General features: G+C 35.1%; 1 pseudogene; it reads right to left on the bottom strand.

Annotated features, from left to right (window-relative positions):
• Nucleotides 1-3,304: 3,304 nt before the first annotated feature.
• Nucleotides 3,305-5,076, bottom strand: LOC149229626 (endoglucanase 19 pseudogene; annotated as a pseudogene).
• Between the last annotated feature and the right edge of the window lie 4,338 nt (nucleotides 5,077-9,414).

The raw sequence follows: 9,414 nt of genomic DNA, 5'->3' as shown, positions 1-9,414 counted from the left end.
GAGCAAAAAGCAAAAATTGAAATTTTCTTAAAATTGACAGGGGTACGCAGGTCATCTATTCACACAGGTGCGGGTACGCACTATGCACAAAGACGCAGTGCGTACAAGTACGCACTGTGTTAAACCCAGAGACTGCGTACTGCTGGCAAAGCTAAGAAAAATAAAAAACTAAATTGACTCTAAGCTAACCCACCCAAATACACAGCTAGACAATCAAAAATCAGAAAACAAGCAATTTTTCTCAGACCAAAATATCAAATCAAAAAGAACTCAAACACATTCATGGATTCCCCAATAGAGTCACCATTTTGTCACGCGGAAAGAGTCGTTAGTGCGGACACAACCGACCTTCCTAGAAAGCCTAAGACTCTCTAATGACAAACAAGACAAATAAGAGCAATCCTTCCCTAAATATGCTTTTACAATATGAGAAATCAAGTGTTTAGATCCTACCTGTAATCCAACGCTGTTGTAGTAGTCCAGCTTCGTTGATCCGGATGAGCTCCTCCTTCCCTTCGAAACCTGCATTCACCAACAATCAAACGATTAAATAGCACCTGAATATCACATAAAATAAAACATATTTAACATATAGACCAAGGAGTATATGAAACAACTCATTAATAACAAATTTTTGAGAAGAATGGACTAATTTGTATTAAAAGGTAACAAAAGGAACCATTACAACCTGAGCCTTGGTGTTGTGCAAGCTCCTCCCAGGGTCCACAAGAGTTCTCCCTTAGTCTGATCAGCTCACCCACCTCCCAATGGAAACAAGTAAAGATGGTAATCTCTCCTCACAAGCTTCTACAAGGAAGTCCTAATTCCAGCAGCATCTACCCTTAGGAATGTTCAGCTTTCAACCTCCCCTCCCTTTGGCCCAATGCCTGTATTTATAGTGCTCTAGAGGAAGTTATTCAGGTCCATCATCAATGGGATAATGGAAGAGCAATCCTTCCCTAAATATGCTTTTACAATATGAGAAATCAAGTGTTTAGATCCTACCTGTAATCCAACGCTGTTGTAGTAGTCCAGCTTCGTTGATCCGGATGAGCTCCTCCTTCCCTTCGAAACCTGCATTCACCAACAATCAAACGATTAAATAGCACCTGAATATCACATAAAATAAAACATATTTAACATATAGACCAAGGAGTATATGAGACAACTCATTAATAACAAATTGTTGAGAAGAATGGACTAATTTGTATTAAAAGGTAACAAAAGGAACCATTACAACCTGAGCCTTGGTGTTGTGCAAGCTCCTCCCAGGGTCCACAAGAGTTCTCCCTTACTCTGATCAGCTCACCCACCTCCCAATGGAAACAAGTAAAGATGGTAATCTCTCCTCACAAGCTTCTACAAGGAAGTCCTAATTCTAGCAGCATCTACACTTAGGAATGTTCAGCTTTCAACCTCCCCTCCCTTTAGCCCAATGCCTGTATTTATAGTGCCCTAGAGGAAGTTATTCAGGTCCATCATCAATGGGATAAGTCTCTCTTTGGATGGGATAGCTCCCCTATTGATGGGATAAGTTCCTCTTTGGTAGGGATACATGAACCATCTGGAGGCGCTTCATACACGTCAAACATGCTTCTAGAAGACTCTAGAAATGACCACAAGTAACGTTTTTGGAGTGAAACTTGCGCCTTTTGACCTTTACAGGAGTACGCACCCACCCCTTTACATACAGAGCGTACAAGTACGCAGGTATTGTGAACTTGGGTTGCGTACCCACAGGTGAGGCTAAGAGAAACTGCGTACCAAAGATAATTGACTTTTAAATGACTTTTCTCTCTTTCTTGAAGTTTGACATGGAGAGCAGAGGCATGAGACTTGCCAAGGAGGATAGTATGACAGTGGATGGAGCCATACTAACTGCAAATAGTCATGGTGACATTTTTTAGTGTAACACATTGTCAGAACTTGTAACAAGAGGATACATGCCTTTGAGCACCCCCGATATTGTACGATCATCTGTTTTGGAAAAGTGTGGCTCTCAACCTCGGGCACTGAATACACAAGTTTATACTTCTCTATGATTGAAATCTAATTGTGAAGAAAGTCTATGTCTATTACTTTTAAATTGACTCAATAAGGCTCTTATTCTTGATTTGTTGTTTTGTAAGTTGCAAGATATTGTTAGTTGAATGTATGAAAAGATAGGTCTGTTTGTTAACAATGAAGTCTTTAAAAAAAATTGAAGCATCGTGGATTTTACATTTTTATTGAGGAGGTGTACTATATAGAGGGAACATACTAGTATTTAGCAAAGTACAAAAGATATTCTAGTGGGAGAAATGTACATGGATCAAATTATTGATGATTCCATTTTTCCATTAAAGTTTGTTTCATTTTCACGTTGCTTCCGCACATAAGCCAGTGTTGCAGGTTATGCAACAAGGTCTACTATTTCTGAAACAAAGATTGTTCTATTTTGAAATTATTGACAAACTGATGAACAGTGATTTTACACTTGATTTTTCACTGTTGGAACAATTTTTTTATAAGAAAATAGAAATTTTATTTAAATCGGTTCAGAAAGTACATCCTGGGTAGAGCTAAGTCTTTCCCTATAACCACAGAAACTACATTTGCTACTAAGCCTTGTAGATGGTTGGCAATGAAAATATTTACATTGAAAAATAGAATGACCATAGTAAAAGCACTAGAATGACCATAGTAAAAATGACCAAACTAGAAGGAAGGTCATGCTCCTTTACTTCACACTACGTTTTTTACTTCAAACTATTTTTTTCTTCTTTTCCCGAAGATTGATCATGTCTTAGCTCACATCTTTCCATACACCATTCCACAAACTTTGACTAAATGGCTCAGGAGGTACCTTATCCTCATCGCAATTTTCTACCTCGCTTAACCAAAAATATATTCTCCTGAACCCTTAAAGTAGTCTTGAAAATTTAATACTTATTCCACTGATGGAAAATTTCAAGGATGTAAGAAATTAGTTTTAAATAGAATTTCACTGTCACCAAAATTTTTGAAGAAAAAAAAATGCAGCCCTTCATATGCAACAGAAATAACAATGGAAAATAAACAAGATTAATGCATCACCTTAAACAAGGATTCGATTCGACTAAATTATACATTACTTCATGACATATCTTATGTAATTGTAAAAAGCATTGTAGCCTTGGAGAATCCTTTAACCACCTTAGGGACATGTGGACCCAATATTTCGGAAGTGTTCTCACATTTACAACATTGTATTTTTCAAAAGTGGACTGAGCTGCTATGCCTGGGAAACGTAACAAGTTGATCATATAAAGGCTAAGAAATTCATTTAATAAGCATATTTTACTAGTTTGTAACATATGCTTATTAAATAAGAAGAGCCTTCTATTTTAGACAAGCCCAAATTAGGGGCATACAATATTTTAACTGAGAGCTTGATGTTTCTCACTATTTCCTTGGACTTGTTTGTTATCAATGTAGAATATATGTAGTAAATTAAACCCCGACAAACTCCAGGATGAGGTCTCTGACTGTGATACAACAATTGGAGAGTAATATTTAGGTGCCAGTGGAGAAGAGGCTTGGACTGGAGCAGGATATGGTTTGGGTTTTCTTACAAATGTATTAAAAACAACTGGAAGAAGCCAGTTTAAGATGCCACTAGCATGAAGCCTAGCAAGGATACCCACAACAGGGCCATTGTTGTAGGCAGTTGGTTTCATCTGTTCATAGTTGTCTCTCTCATCTGCAAAATTGTCATTTTGATTAGGCCCTCCAACAAGAGCACCATGAAAAACATTGGGATCACTTCCCTTGCTACTAAACCAAGTGGCATAGCCCCCTTTACAGGGCATGAAGGATGGGTTTACTTTGTAAGATATGATAGATGAAGCTCTGTGGTGTACTGGATGAGGTTAGTTTCTACCATATCCAACTATGTAACTTGTGGCTCTTGGATTTTCTCCAAGGATGTAATCTATCTGAGATTGAGAAAAGGATAGAAGCTTTGAGGGTTGCACAAATTCACTCGAGCATTGAAGGTTCTTGTGAGCAATAATGAGATAATCATAATAAACTATGAGGAGAGAAACTGGATGTTTTTCCATTTTTACCAAAACAGGAGGCCACTTGGAGTTTTCTATATAATCCTATTGCCTTTTTGCAAGCATGCACACATGAAAAACTCTTATTTTTCCTTATAGTTCTGTAGAACAACATTACTCTACCCAACTTTGTATTGCATGAGGGACTTTCAGTCTAGGACCTGAACTCCCGATACTGGAAATCCCGGCTGAATTCAGTCCTTTTCCATCTTTTTCCACCTAGAGAAGTAAGATTGTAAATCACATAGTTCATGTAATAGTAAGGCATATATCCAGTAGCCTCATGAAGCCATGTCACTGCCCAAAGAATCTCATCTACATAACCACTCTTACAGTGATAATACGTTTGTGCAACAATAATGCTATTGTCACATTTGCCTTTGTACTTGTCAGCAAATGTGGAAATTTACTTGGCATGGTTGAGAAGCTCATTGGAGTAGGTGTGATCAGAGTGCTTGAAAATAATTGAAGCAGAAGCCATTGTAGCTGCTATTTCCCCCACAATATTTGAGCTAGGATTACTTGCATCAATTCTATATTCCTAGTGAGGTTTTGTCATGTCTTCTGTCCTTTCCCAACAATAATGGTCTGATTCGCCATCACCCACATCTCCATACAGTACATCAGGCTTTGTATATGCCTTGAGAAAATAGTCAGTCTTCCATCGAAGGACCCAACTCACCACTACTGGTCAATTTCTTTCCATATTCAATAACGCTCCATGAAAGCATGGTGACTATGGATTCCATTGGGAAGCCAAATTTAACATTGTCACAAGTATCGTATTATCCCCTCCTACTAGATCCACCCCATTGGGTGATCCATCATGCAGACCAAGATCATCCCTCCAGGTAACTCTCTCATTTCTAGGAAGCTTTCCAGACACCTGAGCCTCATAAAACATGATACTCTTGCTCAATGTTGCACCATAGTCATGACCAGTTGTTGCAGCTCTAATGTAGAGCGCCAAACTCAAAACATATAAATATGAAGCCATGCAGAAACTCAATTGAAATAAACTAGATGGACCCACTTCAGATAAGGCCCCTTTGTGATAACCCTAAAGTGTGTTATTTATGATAGGATATCATGCAATGGATAAGAAGGATATAGTCACTGAAAGAATAATGCAACAAGGTAAGTGAAAGTTGGGAATCAATCTAAATGTGAATTATAAAAAAATTATGAAGCCAAAATGTCTCGTCTCAAATCAAGAATATGAGAAGTCGTACTCAAAACTAATATTTTCGAGGACTAATGTCATTCACTCCAACAAAAGGAAACCCTAAATGTCAGAATTGAATGTGGGAAAGCTGAGAAATCTAAGCTCCACCGCTAGCTATTAGGGTTAAGATTAAAAAAGTTCACCATATATATCTATATACTGCAAGACATCAGAATTTAATTCATCAAAATGACCCTCAATAAAAACAAATCTCAGAGACTACCAACAACAAACACCCACAACAATGGAAAATGTTGCTTCAACAAAAGAGGAAAAACACCCAAAACTAGGCCTACAACTAAAATAAATAAATACAAAACATTATAAATATGCAGAGCATTCTGCAGAACCAAGTGAGAGAATTTCTTAATTATGTAGCAACTTAGACCAAAACATACAACATTATCTACTATCACTGCTCAAAGATCACAAAGCCACAATGTCCATCGGCAGAAGCACTTGAGAAAGGTTGACATACACACAATGACTATGGATTATGGGCTCTTCTTCTTCACAAAATGAAGAAACAAGGAAAGAGGATAACAATAGCTAAGATGAGGAATGAAGAAAGGATAGAGCAGTGAAAAAGATATATGCACAAGGTTGGATGCAATTTCCCAATATTTGATAATTAAGAAAATGTTATATTATTTTATGAAAATATAGTAAATATTTTTCTTTAATGTCATTGACATACTAGTTCCAAGTTCCCACTGATATTGCTTCTGACATCTCTTCACACTCACTGTCAGACTAGTCGATGCACATTAAATCCCAATTTTACTTCAATCCGATTGGTCCTTGACCTTAATTCATCTATACCCAACTATATAAAACACCCATTTCATTTTCTCTACTAATTTTTCCATTTTTACCATTAGAAACCTAGATGAAGACAAATAGTGAGATCCTGAACTGTTGGTCTCTAACAAAAAAATATAAAAAAAAATCCCCTACATATATCTTAATCCTCTCTGCCCATTACACATGATCACAAATACATTAAAAATGCCCCTTTTTCCAACAACCTTCTAATTTTTTTCTCTCTACTAGCAATGGTAGTTTCTGCTAAGTAGGCTATGTATAAATGGACTATTAAACACTTATTCTTACAATTAACTTGATATTCGTTCTCCCAACCTTCTAATTTTATTAATTGTGTTTTACAAATTATATGTCGAATTATATAGATGTGTCTTAGATGGTGGGTGATTTAGAAATAGACTATTAACTATGAATTGTTCTCAAGGTAATTCCTTGATAATGGATCATTGTTACTCTATTAATTATAATTGTGTCTATCACAGGGAGTTTGGGTAATGGATTTACTCCACTCATCATCACAACCGAAGACGGGGAGGTATGTATCTTTCAGTTTCTCTTGGATGGTTGTGGAATTTCTTCTTTTGGAACTCATATGTGTTGTATTTTAGTATAATGGGCCTCATTTCAATTAAATACACATGAATTAGTGAATGTATATTGAATTTGCATCTTTGAATGAATTTATGAATTTAGTTCAGTGAAGTCAATCTAGCGAATTCATACTTATTTATCTTCTTCATTATCAATGACATCGGAGGATGACTTCCCATCTTGCCTTGGGTTGGTTCTATTCACCTTTAGTTATGATTTCATATTCAGTAATGTTTGTGCAAGAACATATTGAATGGTGAAATTGAGTATTGCAAAGTTGGCCTTTCCAATGATCATAGCTCCCACATTTTTTTTTTTTTAATTAGAAAATAAGTCACCAAAGGTTTCCATGCAGGCCCATGCTGGATGAAATGGATCATCAATTTGACTTGCACATATATATGTTCTCCTTCAGGATGGATTTCAGTTGCACTTGAACTTCTTGACCACATCACATTAGAGTGATCCTTGTTAGAGTTGGTTGTGATTTTTATTTCCTGCAAAGACTTGATAACGACTTGTTTAACCAAAACAAATCATAGTAATGATAACCAAACTAGAAGGAAGTTCATGGTCCTTTACTTCACACTCTTTTTTACTTATTTTCCCAAAGATTGATCATGGCTTAGCTCACATATTTCCATCCACCATTCCACAACCTTTGACTAAATGGCTCGGGAGGCACCTTATTCTCGTAGCAGTGTTCTACCTCACTCAACCAAAAATATGTTCTCCCAAACCCTTAAAGTAATCTTGAAAATTTAATACTTATTCCATTGATGGAAAAGTTCAAGGATGTAAGAAATTAATTTTAAATGGAATTTTATCGTCACCAAAAGTTTTGAAGTAGAACACAACAAACTTTATAGTTCTTCATATAATTGCAAACATTATTGGAATTATAAGGTTATTAGCATTACAAATATAATGTAGTAGACACTAAGATCTCCTCAAATGAATATATTCAGACAAATAAGCATAATGCTTTCTTCTTGATTGCTAAATTATCATATCTTATGTTTTCTATACTTGTTTGTTTCAGCAGAATGCCATCCAATCAATATATCAAACAAAGTCAAGTGAACTTTGATAAATATTTTGTTCATTTTCCTTTTTCTATAGTTGATTTTCTATTTTAAAAATTGCCACTGATTATTTTGATCTAGACTTTTAAAAAAGTGTGTGGATATCTCTCTCTCCCTCTCTCTCTCTTGCTATATATATATATATATATATATATATATATATATATATATATATATATATATATATATATATATATATATATATATATATATAGATATAGATATATATATATATATATATATATTAGTAATTTGTTTTCTCAAAATTATTTCTAATTCAATTCTTAGAAGGGTTTATTGGCATTTTCAAATTCAAAATACTTCTGGTTTTATCCCATTTATCATCTTTAATCATCATAAACAATAGGACTACATTACAGTGTTATCAAGTAGTTCTATTTTTTATTTGTAAGAGGTAGGTCACCTATTTATATGAACATAAATTGTTTACATGCTTTACGAGAACTCAATCGAAAAACCTTCACGTTGCTTCCCGATAATGTTTTTTTAAGCGTGGAAGCTTGAGAAATATCATGTTTAAAATTGGAAATGTTTATGTGGCTATTAAACAAGACAACTCATTAATGGAGATAACTTGGCCCCTGTCTACTATATTAATACATGTGAAAGAAAAAAAGAAATCATAGCTTCAAAGATAGAGGTGGTCTAGAGTGACCTTGTGCTAATTATCATTGTCTTGAAGGGAAATTGGTTGTTGGGAATACTCTCCATCCTTGTGCTTTCAGCGTCCCATGTGTCTTAGTTCTTGAAGGTCCTTTGGTGTCTTAGTTCCTTCTTTATATATCATTGAAGTTCTATATTAATTTTTGAGGGATTAAGAAGAATTAAATTCTAGAGGTATGCATATTCATGGATCCCATATGAGAAATATGCAATGGATTTTTTGTTGGCTCCATCATGTCCAGTCTCTTTGTTGAATTTCCTACTCTACATGATTTTGTTTTTAAATCATCATAGCAGTTATAATGCCTATTTTTGTCAATTTATACTAAATCTATATACAATTTTAAGTTCTTCAATGATTCCTTTCATCTCCAATTATATTAGAGGAGCCATAGAACATGGAGACTTTGGGTTTATACTGTGGTTAGTCTCAAGTTTAAACAATTGACTTTGATGCTATTTTTTAGGTGGTCCTGTGTATTAACCATGTGAAAGTTTTTTCCTTGTTCTAAAACAATTATATTTTGCATCTATTGGACAATTGTTTTTGCCAACTGAACCAATGAAACCTACAAGACTTTACAAAGTTTTATAATTTAATTAGACTTTTAGAATTTAGAATTTATAAAGTTTCAAGGTCTAACTCTTTGAAGGGTGCTATCCCAATGGTAAAGCACTTGCTTTACAAGTAGGTGGTTGGTGGTTCGATTCTATCGTGCCCTAATATTCATGTGTAATGGATGAAAATTGAGACGCAATGTTGGATGCAAAAATAAATGCAAAAGTGGATGTAAAAAATGGCTCAAAATTGAATGTAACATTAGACACAAAATGGGATGAAAATTTGGATGCTCAAGATGATGTGAAATTGGATGTAAGAAATGGTGTTGAAAATGATGCAAAATTGGATGTAAGAAATGGTGTT

This window comes from Pinus tabuliformis, chromosome J (assembly GCF_031772625.1).
Source record: "Pinus tabuliformis cultivar Carrire ecotype Pingquan chromosome J, CPIR1, whole genome shotgun sequence".
NCBI lineage: Eukaryota > Viridiplantae > Streptophyta > Pinopsida > Pinales > Pinaceae > Pinus > Pinus tabuliformis.
Note: the sequence above shows the minus strand (reverse complement) of the source record. Positions and strands in the feature narration are given on the sequence as shown.